We start from the raw sequence: 21761 nt of genomic DNA on the forward strand, positions 1-21761 counted from the left end.
TGAGGGGGAGTAGAGAAAGTGAACACACAAAGCAGCAACAGGGCCTGTATTTACTAACTACTGGTTACGCTGAGCCTACCAAAATAGGAACTAACCACATGCTAAATCCCAATTCAACTAAATAAAACATTGCTCTATTAATACCTAAGGTAGCATCCTAGCCTAGTTTCTACCAGCAACAGAAAACTATCTAGCAAATACTTACAAATACTTATTTGTACACTTACTTTGTATACTTACAAATATTTATTTATGGTAGTATACCTCCTTATTTGTTTGTCTCTAAATTTGACCCACTAAGTTTCTTTGTCATCTTCAAGATGCTTTTATGTAATAATCTTAACCCGTTCCACAACGTCCGGTGCTGGATGACTTTCTGCCCCTTGAATTTTCAGGCCATAATTAATGTAAATCACAAGATCCCTCTGCACAGGTTACTCTGCTAAGAGTTCTGAAAACCAATTTAAAGCTTGCTCCTACCAGAAGTGTCAACAGCAAGAAAAGAGGAAGGGGTATTTTCTAGAACATATATGATGTAAAGCGCCTATGCCACAGTATAGAGCTGTTTGTACCCAGTATCTTCCCCATGTTATTTTTTTTCTAGCTAAGATTTGCAATTCCTGATCATCAGTTGGAAGACAAAAGCTTGGATTTAGCCATCTCACTAAGCAGCTAGTTTAAATCTTACTGTGTATGCCCTCTTCTGTAAGTTATTTACTTTCCAACTAATACAGGTATGTTTAGAAGACATAACTGCCTGATAAAGGGCCACACACACATACATAAGTTTCCAATTATAAATCTAATCCGTTTTAGCAATCATTAACATTATGCACCTAACCTCTCTGAGAAAATAAATCTCCCCTAGAAGAGATTCTTCACAAAGAAAACATAACAACCATCATCACATTCAAATTTTACATTAGGTATGTAAATATTAAAGGCTACAGGAAACCAAAACTTAGCAAATTTAGACTATTCTAAATAAAATTTGCTTATAAAATATACAGACATTTGCCCCCATTATTGCCCAACTTATTTTTTGAAGGAGGTTTGTTTGTATATTTTTGTAATCCGATCATTTCAGATAAATATATTATAGCTGCTGAGCTCAAACCGGTTCAGGCCAAGTTAGCACATGTACAGAGCAAGAGTACAAGGAAGCGAACGTGAATTCCCTCTCGTTTCTCTCTGCCCAGCAAACACTTGCTGAAACGCGACGGGATGGATCACCCTGCCCTATGGGCCCCCTTATCCAGAGGGGGCTGTGCTGGAAAAAGCACCGAAATGGAGCTTGAGTAGCAAATGCCACCCAGAAATACCTCCGGGACTCGCGAAATTAATGGCACCACAGAAACGTGGGCTCATTACACACCACGATAAGGTGAGGCAGGATAAAAATTGCTCCCAAGCCTTTTCCAAAGCTTTCAAATGTTTTCTCCCAAGAGCAAGACAGATTTAAACACAATGACATAAAGCAGAGAAATATTATTTAAGCGAATAGATTCATATTACAGGTGGTGGAGGTGGCACTTACACAGTTACATGCAGTCAGCGCTACCTGCCCTAAAAGCTGCTTTAATCACGCTGAACCTTTGCAGGCTTCACTTCTCCAGACAGATATTCCCAAATATTCCCCTGCAGCTGCAGGGCAGCCCTCAGGCTTGGGGGCTGCAAGGAGAGGGAAGGGCCAGGGACTGGATTTAAAAGGCTTGGTTGTGGCATTGCTGGAAGCAGTACGTTGTTCGGGTCGACGGCAATTCTTTCATTGATTTCATATAAAGCCATGGTATAATTTTGTTTCCAAGTAGCCTATTAGGAAGTTGCACTGGTGTCACGGTGAATTTTACCACATACTCACTTCAGGCCCCTTTAAAAACCCCGTGAAAGCCCTGTAATTTATAGGCACTCAGGAAAAAAATCCATAGACTAGCAATCCCGAAGCATTTCATAAAGCCAGAGCCTGCTGCACCTCCTCAACTCCCACACGCAGCTTCTTTGGATACACGGGGTTCCCACAGCGCGAGTCCAACGCGCAGCGGCTCAACAGGCCTCCTCTGAGCCCGAGGAGCCTCCTCCTCCATCCACGCTCTCCACGGAGCAGACGGCGGCCAAGGGGCCAGGGAGCAGCGGGCAGGAGCTGCACCAGGAGCCGGACGGGAGGCCGAGGGCACCGAGAACCCACGAGAGGGCCCAAACAACATCCCAGACGCAGAGACGAACGGGCTGCAGCGAGGCGCGAGACCGGCCGCGACGCAGACGGACGTCCAGACGGCCCAAGACGCTGCTCGCTGCTTCGGAGAGGGGAGCGCTACATCAGTATTGAGCAGAGACTCCATTTCCACGGGTATTTGCAAAACCAGAACAAGATGCAACAGCAGGGCCAAGGAAATGAGCTAGAATGTGAGCTCCCTGCACACCGGCCGCCCCGCAGACGCACCGCACAGACGTGATTTTACTGATTAAATGCAGGTCAACTTAGTGTTGCTCAGGGAAAGGAGGAAACCTTAGGTCACCTAGCTTTTGCTTTATGAATCTTTGCATTTCTACGTTAGCTTGTTAAAATAAATAAAAACACAGCCTTGCAGAGCACTCCTTTCAAACATCAGCTGGAAGTCTGCGGAGCCTACAAGAGGTCTGCTGTTCAGCCTAAACTACTAGTCTTCTCAAATATAAAAACAAACTAAAAAAAGAAGTTTTGCAAGATTTACACCTTTATATTTTGGGTTGGACTGCTGAAGAAGAGATGTTTGAAATATAGCAGTGTTCAGCCAAATATTTTCAAGGAAAAAATGTCCACAAATAAACGAGTTAACAGTAGTGTGAACACTATTCTGCTCCTAACTAGGAGCCTGATTAAAAGATGATTTCACATACAATAACAAGTTTGGAAAATGCATGACAAATTTGGTATCTTCACAGGAACAAGATGTTTTCTTTCAGAGGAGGGGGGAACAAAAAAAAAAAACGCCAATATTCTTTCCAAACAGATTCTTCAAAATCTGTTCAGATTAGGCTGATTTTTTTTTTTTGAAACAAATGTCTTCAATGACATTTTTACTAGAAATAGTGAAAAAACATATGACTTTTGCTTGCCAGAAACCAACTGCATGATACACTCTTTAGCTTGAGAGGTTTATGTACTGTAACACAATATAGTAGCAACAATGTAAGACTGAAAAAACCACGTAATAGTTTTATGCAGAAAAAGGTCATAGAAAAAAAAGTCAGGCACAAACTTGACTGAATACGGCACAGCTGTCGTCCAATAATAAGCCTTTTGCCTCATTATTTTCTCATAACTTAAAGACAAGTAAACAAAGCAGGATAGCTCAGTGCAACATGGAAACTCATACCACCACTTTGACAAAATAAGACCAGGAGAATGTTCCTGTGCGCACAGTTGTAATGAGTAACATTCTCGCACCTTGCTGCCCTTCAAAACAGACAACAAACAGATGTCATTTGTACGTGTTCAAGTACAGCCAAGAATCATCCAATCTGTTCACAAGCACTTAAAAGTTATAATAAAATGAGTGACTAATGAAGAGAAACGCACCCTTTACGCTAGCTCAGCACGTTTCCAACGGCAGTGAAGCCAGGAGCAGAGGACGCCAGAGCGAGTGAGGCCCGTGTGGAAGGCAGACGTACGTGGGGCTGAGGACGGGCCAGCCCCGCGCGCCGCGTCCCCCTGCGCGGGGACAGCCCTTCTCCCCAGGCCCTCGTGTCCCGCATTGTCTGCCCCTATTGAAGAGCGGGACCAGGACATTCACCCATTTGGCATGTCTGCTTCAGAGCACCATAGGGCGGATGCGGACGAGTATTTTCGCTGCCTGGATGATGCTTGTGCTAGCAGCAACACAGTTGGAGAAAGTCACATTAGGAGAGAATTAGCCCTTCTCAGAAGGAGCTTAATCCAAAAACTGCCTGCAACACGTGCAGAGAGCATTCAGGCATGGTACAGAGGCTCACAAACCAACCGGGAGGATTACACAGTCTTCAGAGCAACAAAATTCTCCAGAACATGCCCAAAATCAGGGCACTGCAAGTGCATAAGAGCACCATGAGGACACAAGGACTACTGGAGGAAAAGAGAAAAGAGCTCCCAAACTGAAGGAAAGGAAAATAAATAAAATAATAAAAAAGCATTGGAGAGACCCATAAACCTCTTAAGAAATAAATAAATAAATAAAGAGGACTGAAGGACGGTGATGTGTGGCCCACAGAACCGTCCCCTCCCTGTCAGCTTCCAGCTCCCCAAACCTTGGGCTTGTGCAAATCCAGGCAGCTTCTCTGCCCAGCGATTCCTCCTTTCTCCCTTCTCCTCTCCAACCATAATTCTTCTAACTGAAGGTGGAGAAGTGGCTACAGTCCAGAAAGCTCCGTATCACCCATCTGTAGCACAGAAATTCCTACCAAATCAAAAGCCTCTGTCATTCTTACAGATACAATGAGTAACACTAATGCTGACAATTGTCAGAGTATAATTGATATAAGCGTACGTTTTAAATAAAAAAGATGAAGATATATACAAAAAAATCAACTTGTATTAACTCAGTATCCTATGGGAATCAAATTCAGATGCAACATATACGCAGAAATTTTAGACCAAACATTCTTGCTTATCAAGGATAAATTTTCCCTGCGGTAGTAGGGGTTGGGGGATGGATGGGAGAGAGTTGTCCATCGCATCCTCCATCATTTGACGATTTTTGTGTCATTCTCTAACTCCTCACACATTTCACCTATCGGATCTGTGTAAATCACATTCTTTCACTGCTCTGTTATCTCACAAATAACCTCTAGTTTATTTTACAGGGCAAATAATATTAGCTCTAAATCCAGGCCAGAAGATCCCTACCACTACCAGCCTTGTTCCTGCAGGCTGTCTTCTACATTTATTAATAAACTTGTAATTCAAGAGCTCTTAGTCTCTCCCCAGAAGACTGTGATATCTTCATGAGATGATTTTGTGGGTTCACTTCCTCTCTTTCATTTACAATAACCCCGTAATTTGTAGGAAGCTGCTAGGAGATGCCCTGATCCCTCATACACGTTGCTAAAATAGAAACGCAGGCTTAAAATCTAAGTACTGAAATCAAAACTTCTGAAATGCAATTGAACTTACTTTCACCATTTAGTGGATGACATTTTTCAAGATGAATGAGAGCAAGATGAAGAAATTAAAGATATCCATAATATAACTTTGGCAGAAGTGAAACCGAAAAATCAGCAGTTTTAAAATTATGCTTAAAAGGTTTGAGGTTTTGTTTAAGGAAAAAAAAAAAAGAGAGAGAGACAGATCAAATGACTCTACATCAGACTTTGGATATCTGCAGATGACACCAAGACTGTAATAGATTCACTGACTGTAAGAAAACAAGGGGAAAAAACATCCATTTCACTTTCACTTTGAATCCTACATTAGATCAACAACAAGAAAATCAGTTATCCACTATATATATATCTATGTATGTATATATACAATGAATACAGACTCCCAGGACAAAAGACAGAAACCTACGGGTCTCCCCACCGAGTAAAAAAATAATTGCAAATCATAATGGCATTTGATCAGTATTTTAGGGACCTGGATTCCTACATCAACAAACAGTTCCTAAATGCAGGTGCTGAACTACAGAAACAACTCCCAGGGATTAAAAAAAAAAAAAAAAAAAAAAAAAAAAAAAAGCAGCATTCAATCAATGCTGAAGTAAAAACAGAAGCTTTTTCATGTTTATGCCATGCAAAACAGTAAAGGTGTTCTATGTTTTAACTGGAATTTAGCTATTTGTGTCCTCAAAACTAAAATGGCTTTATAGCAAAAGCAGCATAAATACTAACAAAAGTGGAAGCTGTGATCATCTCCCCAGATCAACCGAGCGTTACCTGGATTTTCCTTTTAAAGAGCAAAGAAAAAATAAAAATATAAGGAAAAACTTCAGGCATTCCCAGAGCACAAGATTATTACAATGAGCATGCCGAAGTCTTAAAGTCTTACTTGAAAAAATAAGTAAGTACACAAGCACCAAAGCCAAGCAAGTTGAGAAAAAAAAATAAAAAAGGAAGTTGTTCCAGCTAAAAATCTCTTCTTTGTCTATATTAGTTTCACGAGTTCTCAAATTTGTAATTGTTATTTCTACATACAACTCCATACATCGGAAGACTTGCATAAAGTGCACACTGTTTCTTCAAGAACCACTACTTGTCATCCAAAGTTTGAAAACTGCAAGTGACACAGCAAGGAACGTCACGGACTTTGCAAACCATCATGTGAAATAAGCTTTAAAAACAAAAATAAATAAAAAGGTAACGGTACAACTACTCAGGAACAGGTTTCCAACAGCTCATGTAAGACAGCACGCTTCACAGGCAGACAAAAAGTGTGATTTATAAGAATCAAATCAGTCTGTTCTGCAATCACATGCTCAAGCTTTCACGTCAGAAAAACTCATTTCAAATGGTCACTGTTTGTAAAGCCGGGATATTTTATTTACACGAGGCTGCGAACATGAGGCAGTACTAGAAGCTGCATATTAATAATAATTAAAACCAAACAGTATTCTCAGATTTAAAGTGCAAGTGGTCACATTAGATGGGAAAAAATGGATGATACAACCAGCCCCGCAGGATGCGGCTGGGATGAGGATTTATACCGCTCTACAGCTACTGATGAGCAAGTTGGAAGCAAGGCAAATCCAAACAACTCCTAGATTTTGGAAATCTGGAATTACCATTGTTATAATTGGTCAACATAGACTTCATACTGAGTAGCCACCTTATGAGCCATCAAAAACAGGGCTTAAAAGAACATTCCCACCGTTAATCAAGTTCTGGCCATTTACTTTTGATCAGTGAGCAGCATTTTTAAACTACCACTGGCCTCAGGGCCTTCCGCTGTCCCTGCCCTGCTTTGGGCTGACAAACTTTGCACTCCCGGAGAGGCTCCTCCGCAGAGGCCTTGGAATGGGCTGCCCAGGGATGTGGGGGAGTGCCCAGCCCTGGCAGTGTAGACGTAGGCAATGTCCAGTGCAGACACGTGCAGATGAGGCTCCAAGGGACATGGTTTAGCAGGCAGGGTGGTGAGGGGTTTACGGTCGGACTCAATGGTCTTGAAGGTCTTTTCCAGCCATAGGGATTCTATGATTCTATGCAGCTCTACAAATACTCTTTTTCATTACAATTGTATAGAATCGATCACTTTACATATTCTTGAAACCTCAAAAACAGGCAACAAGCTGGCCCAAGAGAAGTAGCAGTGCATAAATGGCAGTAGAAGTCTGTCTGCTTACATGAAGTAGGTTTAATTAATATATAATATATAAATACACACACATAAATATATGCAGTTTTAGTAGACACTGGAAGTCACAGAACTGGAAGTTGTGACAGACACAGATTTCTCATTATGCAACTTTACATGATGCAAATGCTGCATAAACATTTGCCTAAAGAAACTAAGCCATATACCCACATTTTACACACACCATTAACTCAAACTATATGAAACTAAGAAGTTAAGAACCAACCCTCTCTTAGTATTTTTAGCAAAGATGATGGATACATTCTCTGATTCACACATTTATGCAAGGAAATTATCTTAAGTCACACCTGGGGCCAACCCATCTTGAAAGAAAGTGATTCTGCACCACGAAGGGCAGGATGGAAGAAGCTGGTTACACACAGGCCAGGATCCTTAGGGGCAGCACTGCTTCCTGTCACTATACCATGTGCTGCACCATGCCAAACACCTCACATCTTACTCCAGCTGGGTTTAATTCTTGAGAGCAGTTTTGCAGCAGGAAGTGTCTGGCACCACTTGCCTCGTTCTGCCTTTCTCTTGCCTACAAAGGGCATGGAGCTCCATAGCTCCAGCCTGGAATTCCCTCCCGCAGCCTCGGAGCGGGTCGCCCAGCCGGCATGTGGTAGAGCTGGGTGTTCAGCACCCACCGACTCACAGCACCCACAGCACAGCAGCCAAGCCCCATTTCTGCTTTAGAAAAGATACAACCTTCCCTACAACGTCTGTGCCCGAGCTGCTCTATTTTAATAGAAAACAGGCAGCACCTATCAGAAAAAAAAAAAAAGTCAGAGACAGATTAATAGCTCTGAATTAACCATTTGTGATTCAGATGGGTGCCATGAAAGCAAGTTTAGAAACGACTCGGGTTCCTGCAGCGCTTCAGCAGCAGAACGTGGCCAGGGACAAACACACGGTTGGAGAGACACAAGCGGCCGTTAGGGACGAAACGCAGCAGTTCCTTATTCTCACCTCTTTCCCTTTTATTTTTACACAGCCTGGGTTTTGAGAAGAACACTTTGGCTGCCACTACCACAGGATGCAGGAGCAGCCTCGGCGATTCCTTCTCCGAGCAGAGCAGCAGCGGGAGCCAGCGGGCAGAAAGGGCCGGGCAGCAGAGCCGAGTGCCGCCAGCCACCGGCACCGTCCTCGCGGGATGGAAATCCTTCCAGTGCGATTGGTTTATTCATCAGGTCTGATTTCAGGGGAAAGTTCTGGCTTTCACCCAGCAGCTAATTGGTTCAATAAACGGAATCTTCATTTGGACAAAGAATAAAACAGATAATGTTACAGCGAAGCACGTAACTGAGCCCTTGCTATCTGCTCGGATCTGCCGTGGAGCTTTGCAAAAGAGCGGACTGCAAAAAGCCATTTTCAAAAGGCAGCTGATGGGCAAAAAATAACTACCAATAGTTCTCTGAAGGCTTCTTCTGCAGGAGGGAGTGGACAAGTAATGACTAATGATACATTTATTTTTCAGCGTTTTAGGTTAAGCTGAAGACATGACAAAAGTTCAGGTTGTCTCATGTATTATAAGAATTACTCGCAGTTATAATACTCAAACTTTTGTTTCTCTCCCAGCTAGGCCCACCACACACAATACATTATGGAGAAAGCTGCCAAGCAATTGCGGAAATATTCAAAAAGAGCAAATAAGCAGCCTGCTATGAGAATAAAATATATATGATAGCCCAAAATCTCCCTTAAGGAGCAGCCTGTGCGTGAGCCTAAGTTAGAGGCACTTGAAGAACACCGATTGTGGCATAAACACAAGTTTTCAGGTACCTTCAGTCATAGTTTATACTAGCACATTTCTTCTTTCATGAAAAATCATAAGCTATCAATAATCTTCAGTATAATTCACACAGCCCGACAGTATTCTAAAATATTTCTAATTAAACTGACTTCTATGTTTTGCAAACCCTGTACGAGTAGCCATGAGAATTTGCAGTCTACTAGAAAAGCAGTTGTTATAGATTTAACACATTAACAGGCACATTTGAGCTAAGCATCCCTTCAATAAGAAAATCACAGAAAATGTGCCAACACATGCTAGTTTTTTAGGATTTTTCTCACTTTTCAACTTTTTGATTTTGCAATCATTTGTCTACCACAAAGACAGCAAAATAAATATATGTAATTAAAGTGCTATGTCAGAGCACTTCCATGACAAGTCCTCCACACTCTGCTGCGATCAGCACTTTGCAGGACTAATAGATGGATCCTGTGGTAGCCCTGCACTTCCTTGTTTAGGAGGTTGCTTTTTGCACTGTTTATTTTTATGAACATCTATTTTAGACTGCTATGGGCTTTTGTTTACATACGGAGCCACCTGATGCCTCCAGGAGCCATATAGTTTGCCAGTGAAGTCATGTTCTCTCTGCTACACGCGGTGACCTGCGTGTCACTAAAGACTTCTAAACTGAACTTAAAAGCATAGGGAAACCTGAAGGAGACTCCTCTGCACGGGCATCCTTGGTCACAGTTCTGCTTTTCTGCAGCAGCTGACACGAGCTGGGGGGGGTTGTCCAAAAAGCACAAAACGCTGCAGTTACAATTTCAGAAATGCAACAGTTCCCAGAGCAAAGAAAACAAGGATTGTTCAGTTGTTTGCCTCGGACAAGTAGGGGTGGGTGTTTGGGTTTTTACGCATGTGTGCGGGTGTGGTTAAAGAAGGTTTTTTTTAAAAAATGAGAATTGAATAAACCTCAGTATTTGACTTGATTACATGTTACATGGAGAGAAAAAAAAAAAGCCTGAAGCTCAGTAAAGAACCTGAACTTGCTCTTTACTCGGTTACCTGCAGTTACCGTATGTAGAGATTCAGTCACTTATTGACAAACCTACTTAGAACTTCTCTGCTTTACCATGCCAACCTTTAAATTAGTGACTTACTGAAAAAAAAAGAAGAAGAAAAAAAAAGAAGGAAAAAAAGTGTGTTCTAGGTATGCTTTCTCCTCCCCCCATTAAGAAAATAACTTTTTTTCTACCAAAATATGATTAATTTTACTACACAGATTACAACCTAATTTTCAGCATCAGAGGGAAAAAAAAAAAAAAGGACACAATAAAAAAATCATATTACACAAAAGACTGGACAGTCCACACTCCACAATTTCCTGGGTTGCCATCATTGCCAGTCCCAGGATAAGGGCCTTTTACTGAGGGAACAGAGAGCAGAAGCCCTTATTTACCAAGATTTAGATGGCTGAGAAGGGGAAAGGGAAAAGAAAAGAGGGAGAGATGCCCAACTGATGTAGACTCGTCTAACGATAAGTAACAGGCCTTGGTCTCTGGGGCTGTTGATAAGGTGGCTCTTCACGATTAATAGTCACAAGTAAATGTGTTATTTTATGTCTCTAATCAACACAACGTGAAAGCTCGTGAAAAATCAACTGATCTTTTTGACTGCTCGATTTCAAGAGTGATTTAGTAGGATTAATGTTAATTCCCATTAGAATGGAAACATTGCAAGTAGACATCTAAACACAATGGCAAATCCTCAGTGGTTTTGCAGAGCTGCTCTAGGTACTAAACCCAACAGTTCCATTAATACCCAAGGCATGATTAAAATCCATACATCTGTGCAGTACCAACATGTTACATCTGAAATTTCTCCAGTGCAAGCGTTTCATGGCTACTCTTTCATTTAACATTCTCTAACCTCATATTCCTTGTGATAGACATAAAAATGTTTCCTCACCACCTCAAATTGCAACATACACATAAGCATTAAAATGTGGTATTTTAGTAATATACTGCAAGATAAGCATTTTGAACAACATCGCAAACAGTAAGAGGACTATGACCACATGCAAGCTCAAAGCAAATTTATGGTTTCTTGAAATACTATCATTCACTGTTTCAGAAAATTATGCTTTTGTAGCTTTAATAACAAGGTCATTTGTCATGCCATTAACCTGAATAATTACTACTTCTTTTGAAGAGCGGCCATCTACTAACATCAGGTGGAAAAAAATACATTTGAGTTAATAAAGCTCTGTTGGTGCTGCTTCCATGAACTAACGTTAGCCACCTAAGACAGGTGAACTCTAAGATTATAAACGTTTAACTAAAAAATAAACAAACATGACTTTACACCTTATCCATTCCAAAATTTGATATATAATACATTAATAACAAGGTTGTAACTACATTAAATGAATTCAAATCTTTTAAACCTGGCATTTCATGTTACGTTTCAAAAGTCATCGTGCATCTACTAATCAGCCAGAGCCAGGTAAGTGTTGTCAGCCAACGTGCTGCTGCTGAACAACTCTGAAAAGCATCTTATGGCAGAGAGGTGCTGGCAATCGGTTACCAGCTCTCAAGAGGAGCGCCTGGTTTCAGTCACATCACTGCATTTATAGTTTTAAAGGAAAGTCAGAGTACATTTGGTAGAGTTAGTCATAAGTCATTAAATATTTCAGCTCCAAAACAATGGTGGCACCATATTTTCCATTTCTTACACATAAAATATTCCCCTACATACCTATAGGAGATTTTGAAATGGAAGACACGCAGAACTGTCTCAAGCAAACATGCTTCACAGCCCCAAAAATATAAAGAAATAGTTGCTGAAAAAAATGCTCATGCTTTTTTTTTTTTCCCCCCTCTAATTCCCTGTATGAACCTGTAGGCTGAAGGAGTGGGAGACGAGAACACGGCTAAGTTAAAAATCGCACCTCATGGCAAACAGGCTTCACTGTTTAACAAAGATGCACTTCAGATCCCCTCTCCAAAGCAGGGCCAGCCACGAGCAAGATCTACGCTACAGAAACTGTATTTTAAACCCCAGCAGTCAGAACAGCAAGAGAAAGCAGGGAGCTGTGCTGCAATATTTATACAGCCAGTATAACGCAAAGGCGGGAGCACCGGGACAGGCTATTTGTGCTGGTGGCAGCCTCTCCAGCCCCGCACAAATCCAGCAGAAAGGACGAACACGGGACACACGGGGCGCCCGGGCACACAGGGGATCCCCAGGGTTCCGTGGAAACAGCCTTTCGGGATGCTCCGTGTCTGCTGCTTTGAGTATGAATCAGCCCAAGATGCAAACAAAGAGCAGGTACCAGATGAGCGCGCGGCCCTGTCGCGACAGGACGAAGCCCCGGGCCGACACGGAGCTGGGCAAGCGGCAGCCGCCCGGCCGCGGTAACGCGCGGCCCCCTCCGCCCCGCGCAAAACGCCGCTCTCGCAGAAGGGCTTTATAACAGAAAGGGGAGCCGTGTCCACACGGAGATCCAATGTACATCCCCCCGCTTCGCAGGGAAAGCAAGAGGCAAAAACAGCGTGGGCATTGAACATATATCAGTAAAACACGAGTAAACGACCCAAGCACACAGGCATGCCAGGGCATTAAGGAAGCCCCTTGCCCGCGCACCATCGTATTTACCTACACCAATTCCCAGCCTCTTGACGGATTCTCAGGCTCAGCAGCCCGACTACAGTCATATGGCAGACTGTACTCAAACACAGCTCCCTCCTCCCTACTGTAGCACTACACACATTAAGCACTTTTTAAACTGCAATGATCTTTACACAGGCCAGAATTAAGCTTAAAGAATTTTGTGTGTGTAAAAAAATAACACTGCATAATTTCAGTACAAAGCACATCCATTACTCAGAGGTCTACAATGAAAACATTTTTGGTAATTAAAATCCCCTTTCAGATGATTATTATTTGGCTTTTTGCTATATCAAAAATGCCTTTGCTGCACAAAATTTCCTGTCGGAGGATGCCCGCATTTAATAGCACGTTATTTGCGTTTCACAACATGGTCAAGTCCAAGCAATGCAGCCCAAAAAAATAAAAGAGCAAATTAAGGCCAGCAGCTAAGACCGCAAACCTTACCTCCTCATTAGACAATCTGTTACGTTTTAGCTCAGTACATTTTGTCGCATACTCCAACTTCTGTATCAAGCAGCCGAAATACGTGAGCCAGTACAGTCTTAACCAGTACAGTCCTAAGGTAAACACGGCTTCTTTTTATCTGCACCACCTAGCTACAAGGGGCTGTTTAATCTCCACTACGGTGTCTTCCCCAGCCCGGGCGCTCACACCCCCGCACAAACCCACCGTGATCGAGGCAGAAACGCCGCCTCCGAGAGGCAGAGTTGCAGGCAAGGAAAATAAACACGAGGCTTTGCAAAAGCAGGGAAGAGAGCAAGAAGGGGCTTGATTAAAGGAGCTCCCACCAAGCTACCCCACAGAAAAAGCTGTATGTGACAATAACCGAGTAACGAATGTGAGCTGGAGGCACCTGGGGTGGAAAGGGAGCCGGTGGCGGCCGGGATCCGCGCTCGCCGCCCTCCCTGCAAATGCACACGTTCCCACCTTTCTGCGGGCACCGAGGAGCAGCCGCCACCAGCGAGAAGCAGCGTCTCCAGCGCCTGCCCCAGCTCCCCGCGAGGCCGCCTCAGAAACACCCAAAATCCCTCAGCGCAGGTCGGCCCCTTATCGCCCTGGCCGCGGCGGGAAGGGATCAGGTTTGATCCTGCTCGTCCATAACGAGGAGCCCCGACACGATCACCACGCACGGGCACACGAGCAGCCCCGCTCGCAGGCTGTCGCCCCGCACGAGGACGGCCGGGCCTCGCCGTGACAAGCGAGGACCACAGCGCGGTGCCTCGGCACAAACGCTCCTTTCTGGAAACCCACCGGCGGCAGCAACAGACCCCCCTGGGCTTCCTCGCCGCCGAACGAACGCCCAGAAACTCAATTCTGCGTTTGAGCCACGGGGGCAGCTGAGGAAAACAGCCCACGGCCCGCGGAGGGTCCCCCGGCGGTGCCCGCTGGCAGAGGACAACAGAGCCGCCAGCGAGATCCAAGTGTCACCACAACAAAGGGACGCCCCTCCCAGCGCCTCCGTGTCACGCCGGAGAGGGAGCAGCGCCGCTCGTGCCCCCAGCCCGGCTACCGCCCGTGAGGAAAACCCGTGGGCACCTCCAGCATCGCCGGGACGGGCCGAACGAGCAGGGCAGGACGCAGGGTCAGGCCACGTCCTCCTCGGGGCTCCCGGGCACCCGCCGGAGCGCTGCGGCACGAGGGGAGCTTTGTCTGCGCTCGTCCTTCGCTGTTACGAGGCCACACATGAAATTAGTCCTGCCCGGCGTGCGCGTCCTGCCCTGGCGCACGTACGGGAGCCCGGGCGGCTGCAAACACCAGCCTGCGTGAGGAGGAATCCACCTCCCAGTTACTAAAATAACCTTCCATTTTACGCAGCCAGAGCGGGGAACAACCACACACAAAACCGAAGGAGTCGAGCCCAAAATCGCTCCGCAGGAATCCACAGGAGAAGGGGCTGCTAAAATCCAAGCGCTCGGGCAGCAGCGCGGCAACATCCCACGGGATGGAGGCGCGGGGCTTCCCCGCGCGGCCGGCGGCAGCGCGACCGCCCGCGGCAGACGCCTGGAACATGGCTGCAAATCAGCGCGGCTCCATGCGACCACCACCTACTTTTACGCCCTGGATTTCACAAACAGCAGCACCCAACGATGTCGGGGGAGACACAAATAAATAAATAAAGGAGCACGCAGTGTCGGAAGGTGAAAAGCGGGGGGATAAGCAGTGGGAAACCAAACATTTGCCACGTGCAAAGCACTAAGCGGAGGAGCGGGTGGGTAGGAGCCCGGGCGGGCGCCTCGCCCCCGCGCGGGGCTGCCGCGGGCGCGGGACGAGCAGCGCGAGCCGCGGTCCCGCCCGCCGCCCAGGCCGCTCCGGCACCGTCCCCGCGGCGCCCGCCCGCCCGGCCCGCGGCGCCCGCCGCCGCCTCCCGCCGCCGCCCCGGGCCTCCTCCCGCCGCCCCCGCCAGCGCCGGGCCCGGGCCGCGTACCGCTCCGCGCGGGCTCCGCCATCCTCCGCCGCCGAGCCCGCCGCCCCTGCCGGCCACCGTCCGTGCGCAGGAGCCGTCACGGGGCTCCCCGCCCACGGCCCGCCCGCCGCGCCGCGTCGCGGAGGAGGGCGCCGCCGAGCGGGGGCACCGAGCGCTTCCGGGGCGCGCTGCCGCCGCCGCCATCTTGGCCTCGGGCGGAAGCGGCCGCCCCTCCTGTTACCACGGGCGACGGCGGGGCGGCGCGAGGGCCCGGCGGCGGCGCGGGGGGCGCGCAGGGAGCGCGCGGGGGGCGCGCAGGGAACGCGCAGGGAACGCGCAGGGAACGCGCAGGGAACGCGCTCCCGCCAGCCCTGCCCGCCTCAGGGCAGGGTTTGCCCTCCCGGGGACGCATGGGCAGAAATCCCGGCACAGCGAGGAGGGTTAACGGAGCCCTGGGGGCTGCAAGGAGAGGCGCTGGCTGGTAGCAGACAACTGCTCCCACAGAGCAGCCACTCTCCGCAGTGACGCTTAGATGGGATTCGAAAGCCAGTTCTAGGACGGCGTTTTATACCTGATCGTTGTTAATAAGCATTTGTCATGCTGAACTGCCGCACGCTTCCAGTCATTTCCCCTTCTAAGCCCACCTGGGTCCCTTACGGCAGTAGTAGCAACGTAACTTTAATTTTCTCAGGCACATTAAGGCCCCAGGGGGGCCTGTTCACTGATCTGGGTGAACTGGTCTGTAGGTCTGGACGGATCCTGCTAAAAAAACCTTGTGCTTACAAGGCACAACAGCCCGCTCAGCAGCACCACAGCCATGAGCAGCTATGGGGGCTGTTTCCTACACCACATTATCACATCTAGGTACCCACTGTTTCCCTCAGCTTTTCACAGTTCTTCAGGCCATCGCGGCTACTTTCAGTTCATTAACGTTATTGACATTCAATTTTCTGTGTTCTGCCACTTTCTTTTATATGATTCTTTGCCAAATTAGACATTGCAATCTGGTTACATGCTTTTCCACTAGTAATGCTGTATGGTGCTAAAAGCAGAATTAGCTTCCCAGCATCTTGGATCAGAGCGTGGAATTCAATATACCAGAGAGAATTCCCTAGGGACGATACATCTTACAATGAGTGGATATTTATTTGTTGTTGTTCGGTAACAGCTGAGTGCCAGCAGGACACCAGCCCTCTGCAAGATAAATGCAGATATGTTCCTTGCCTTGAAAAGCTTAACATTTGAAATAGTATTTTTCTTGTGCAGTTTATTTGAGCTCACACAGATTGCTACATATAATGCTATTTTCTCCCTTAAAAGATCATGGTTTGGTGTATTCACCAAACACAAGGAGAATCTGCATATTTTGTTGCTTGCCTATGGCACCTTTACGTTTCTAAGGGCCCTTTTGTGCAAAAAGTGCCACAGCCCTTTTGCATTTGGAGTTGGAGAAGTATGTACACAGCTGGGTGTATCATGCATTTGTTACGGAATTCATCTCCATTTCTACTTGCTTCACTTTAAAAAACAAGCTTTGAAATCTAATAAACCCTTGTAGTCAAGAAGCTTGTTTTGCCCTTTGCATGATGAAACAAAACTGAAAAGTTGAAGTAAAGCAGAACCACAATTGTGACTGGGCAGGGAATCATCCAGTTAATTTCACACTGATAACTCTGCCCTTCTCTTCAATTCCTTAAATAAGTCATATGAGATTAGGCTAATGACTGCCCTAATACCTGTGCCAACAATCAAAACTAGCAAACTTTTTTTTGGAAAGGCAGAATTTATACACATGGGATTTGCTTTTAATCTGCACAAATGGAGTAATTTTATACCTTCATACTGGATGTTGGGGAGCTAAATTCCATCCTAAACTGAGAGCACAATTTTTCTCCACATCTTTGGTATCACATGCAGTGTGGAAGATGAGAATATTCACTTTTCTTAGCAATATTCATTAATGGCCTCTTGTCAGCCCCAGGAGGCTACACAGACAGGCCCCTATTTCAAACCTTGTGGGATATGACTGCATACCTTTCCTTAAAGGAATATCCACAGAGAGTAAGGCAGAAGTTTGTCTCCATTTCCTTAGAAAATCTGTGAAATTGTGAGAGGATCTTGACTTACTGCCATTCAAACTGGGATGAGCAGCATGTGAAACAATTAAAGAGTATTTCATAACCTACGAGCACGCAGGATCTGCATTAAGGTTTCACGGGCGACTTTCATTTGGACATTGCCTAACTTTTAAACGCTTGGCTTTGCAACCTTGCTAATGTTCCTTTCATATGCGCGGTGTTTTATGTGCTGTTAAAAAGGCAAAGCATCCGTGCGGGATCGTGTGGCAGCCCAGCACTTCCATGGGTTATCACGAGCGCTGACCCAGACCTCTGCCCCTCTTGCAGAAACAGAAACAGATAACAGGAGCGGACTGTAACCTTCATCCAGAGCAGCACTGGAGGGGCACGCGTGGAATTCGGGTTATTTGGTGGATTCATAAGACCATTCCTAAGGCTATTTTGTATTTACACAGTTGTTTCAAGCATGTTTCTGCAAAGCCGTGTGATTTATTAGGAGCCAGCTCTTACACAATGAACTAGAAACAATTAATTTGTTAAGCTTGCCTAGGCTGACCACAAGATCAGTCCAGCAGCTTGAGAACCATCCTCAACTGAATTCATGTACCTCAAATGTACAAATACGTGGATCCCTTGCTCTTTCTTAGCAAGGGAATTGATCCTTTCTCTCACAGCCTTCTCACCTGGCTTTTTCGTTTCCTCTTCTAAATTGTAAATTTTTAGGTCAGCTACCTAGACGAGAGTCCCCCCCACCTCCCTCAGGCATTCAGCAGCTGCCCTTTTGTCCCAGGACACTAAATTCTTGTCATTTCTCTATGAGGGGGTATGGTTGGGGGCACAAGAGACTGCTCTTTGGCTTGGGATTACTCACGGATGGGAAGCGGGGGTCAGGCAGAGGGAATCCCTGTCCCACTGCAGCTCCGGCAGGAAGGGTGTTCTCAGGAGCTGCCATGCCCCTTCCCACTGGTTTTCCCTTTGGCTCAGGCCTGTGTGGAGCGGCCTCCCACAGCACTCGTTTTCCTTCCTTTTTGCTTCTGCCCAACCTCTGCTTCCAGGCATTGATCACCTGCTCTGCCACTCTCCTTTCTACCTGCAAGGTGCCTCCCAGCTTCTGCGCTTCTCACCAGGTCCAGTCTCCTCTGTTTTTTTTTGTCTAACTTTCAATTCTCAGTGACCTTCCTGTCTCTTTTTGCTGGCGTCTTCATCCCGGCACACTCGGTTCCTCAGTTCTGCTGTCTTTTCTGTCCGTCCCCTGCAACATCCTGCAGGTGCCCGCAGACCTGCAGAGCCTGTAGGAGCTGGTACCCCAGGAGAGCGGCCCACGAGACGACTGGCCACGCTGAAAACCCTCGTGAAACTAACCCAGCCTTGCGACAGCTTCTGCTGAGGGTGAGGTGCTGCTGCGATAGGGAGAAGGCTACAAAGAAGAGGAACCTCCAAATGTGGTTCTCCATTGAACCGTTCTCCGGCTATGGTGCAGTAAAATGTTGCTGTTTTTACCATTAGTCTCCTTCGTATGTTCAGAGTCTGATCTGCTTATTGAGTGACAAGAATTTTTTTTTTCTTCCTGCTGGTTCTACAAAGCAAATAGGCACGTGAGAGAACAACAGAGTTTGTTTAAGGTGCCTCTGTTCTCCAAACTCAGCAGCATGAGTTAGGGTTGTAAAACTATCATGTTAAAAAAAAATATCTGGTCCTGCCAGCTTTAGCTTTCAACTCATTAGAACATGTCTATGTGCGTCAGGCCCTTGGCATGTTTTCCAACAGGCTCCCTAGGTCCTACAGGGGCTCTTCCAGTGGAAAAACAGGACACCAACTCTGAAACAGCACATCCAAAACGTCATGCATGATATTAGGGTTTTTTTTATCTACTAACACATACACAAACTCTTCCAAGTATGTTCTGTGTCCTAACCACCCCATGTTAGTAATCTTTCAGTTTACTTAGGGAAAAAAAAAAAAAACTGCAAATCCATAGGTTTCCAGGGAAGTTAATCTTCAGTTACACAAACCGAGTCAATCAGTTCAATCAGTTTATCATCTTTCAAAGTCAACATTCAAAACAATAGAAATAAGCAAGAGATTTTTGTTCATGAGAGAAAATAAATGTATACATTTTTAGTGTAGTTTTTCTAGACAGAGTAGTCTCAGCTGTTATAAACTCCTACTTTCCTCTACAGTGAAAGTCAGGGCAAATTAAAGGCTTCAGTTATCTCTGTTCTAAAGGGGAAAGGCTGGAATGGAAACTGAGTTAAACAGAAACAGATGACGGTTATTCCAGCTCCACCAGGCTCTCTGTGGAGAACCCAACCTGCCCCAGCTTCATTTCGCTCCTCTCGTACTCGCTGGCATCCCAGGATAACCAGAAGCACAAAGCAGGACCCAGCACAAAGCCCTCCACAGGAGCAGCTCGCCTGAGCCGGGCCCTGCAGCACCCGAATTTCATAGGCAGCAGCTCCAAGAGGAGATTAACTGCCCAAACTAAGGAGCAGGAGCTAGTTCAAGCCCACGGAGGTGCTAGGCTTCCTGTGGAGACCATAGGGATAAACCTACGCTTAGGCGCTCTGCCTGCAGACATCTCCCTTTCCAGAGACCTCGTGGGGGCCCTGGGGAATGGACCATTCCATGCAAAGCACCACCTGCTCCCCTGGAAGGTGTTTCCAAGCCGAACGTGGCCGTGGCTTCCCCGGCACCTTGGTCGCTGCGGCTCTGTGCGGGTGCCGGCCTGCGCGCGGGCCTGGCCGCAGTCGCGCGCGGGGGTTCCCTTCACGCAGCGCCTTGCATCCCACCTTGTAGGGTCCAGGAAGATTAGTGCCAGGCAGACTGGCGTGTAGGAACGCCAGGATAAAAGTAGCCTGGATTTTTCTACGCTGAACTTCGTAAAAGGCTCCATCCTGCCCCTGTTGTAGAAGGAAGAGGGGGCAGGTCCCTCCTGCAGGCCCTGTGGTGTCTGCAGCTGCGTAGCCAGGCGGCCTCTCGTCCAACCAGGCCGGTCTGAAGCCGGCACCTCAGCACTCTTATCAGTTGTAGCTGATAAAGGTGTGAAGCAGGAGAAAGGAGGCTCCCACGGTAGCCAGGAACGGGGAAAGGTCTCAGGGAGGGGCGTAGAAAGACACAACAATTTTATTGCATGTTTTGCTTGAGGTTACTACAACCAGCTCCGCTGCGTCCAAGCAGCGCCTGGGAGCGGCGGCACCTCCGTGCAGGGCGGCTGTGACGGCCCCTGCCCCGTGCACGGGGGTGGCCACCGGCCAGAGCCGTTTTACTGGCGACTGCAGCCGCTCATTCCCTGCCCGACATGGGAGAACGTGCGGATCAGCGAGCGGGAGAGGCCCCAGGGAAAACCAAATACAATAAAACTGCACACTGACCCAGAACAGCCCAAATTTAAATTAATTTAAAGATGTAGTTTTTATGTAAAGGGGATATGGGAGGGGAAATAAAACATTTGCCTGCTGGTCTTAAAGAGGAAGACTGAGTCTTCTCCTGCAGCCAGGAATGGAGTTCCTGAATGGTGACAAATAGCAGTCAGGCCTGAAGTCAGTTCCACAGCGAAATCATTATGTAAATTGCTCTTTCCCGCAGGAAAGAGATGGGTGAAAAATCCAGAACATAATGTGAAGTAAGTCTCTCATTTCAGTGATGGGAAGCCAAAAGCACAACCCCAGCAAAGGTGCTGGCCCAGTCCGGGCAGCGTATGAAGTCCAGCTGCAAAGGAACATTTCACGAGAGGATCCATGAGAAAAAAAAAATCCAGAAAAACTAAATGTATTCAGGTGTGGAATGATTTTCCAAAGGGACACCATGAAACTCCATGTGCCTAGAGACACGAAAACCTGGACAGGAGAGTGCTAACAACCTTAATAATCATTATTGCTGTGGCCATGTGCAGCAGCCCCATCCTGATCTTATACGCGAGGTGATGTAAAAATAGATTGCGCTGCCTCCAAGAGCCTGGAAGCTAAATGTGAGACCAGAAAAATGTCACGCGCTTGTCGTAGGCAGGGGCCGACGCACGGCCACCTTTGTGTAGGCCACGGGGGGAAGGAGAGTGTTGGAGAGAGCTGTGAAAAACTCTCAGGTTTGGGGGTTTTTTGTTTGTTTGATTTTTTAAACACCCCTTATTAGGGTTCCTTGCAAGCGCAGCGGTGTTTGTGAAACAGTGAGGAGTGGGCAGTGGAAGGGGTCTCTGCAAGGCGATTGCAAGAAAGAGGTGATAGCCCTGCAGTGAACTACACCATCAGCAGCGATGGGCGAGGGAATGAAGGATCTCCAAGATGAAGGCATCGAACACGGCTGAAAGGGGAGGGCTGCTAGACAGAAGAGAAAGAAGTGACACAGACAGAGTGACAAGCCAGGAACAGTCCTGCATTGTACGAACAAGGACTTGGTTATTCAAGAGTTTTCTTTCCCCTCCTTGTTTCCCAGGGGGAGGAGGGGTGTTTCAAAGGATAATAATACAATCATTTCACTGTGTTAAGAGATTTATGGCCCGAGTTTACCATGTGTTAAAATATTGATTCTGTTTCTAACATATGCTTTAAATATTGACATTATTGACTATATAAAAGG

The 21761-nt window shown here is 46.5% G+C and overlaps 1 protein-coding gene across 1 annotated transcript in view; it reads right to left on the minus strand.

Moving 5' to 3' along the window:
- Nucleotides 1-15226, minus strand: part of SHOC2 (SHOC2 leucine rich repeat scaffold protein) — a 53390-nt gene extending 38164 nt beyond the window's left edge. Inside the window, exon 1 of the mRNA XM_088528623.1 lies at nt 15133-15226. The gene's annotated coding sequence lies outside the window, so the exon portion shown is untranslated. The remainder of the gene's footprint in view (nt 1-15132) is intronic.
- Between the last annotated feature and the right edge of the window lie 6535 nt (nt 15227-21761).

This window comes from Tinamus guttatus, unplaced genomic scaffold (genome assembly GCF_059628265.1).
Source record: "Tinamus guttatus ecotype Peru unplaced genomic scaffold, ASM5962826v1 Tinamus_guttatus_pri_ptg000314l, whole genome shotgun sequence".
In the NCBI taxonomy this organism is placed as follows: Eukaryota; Metazoa; Chordata; class Aves; order Tinamiformes; family Tinamidae; genus Tinamus; species Tinamus guttatus.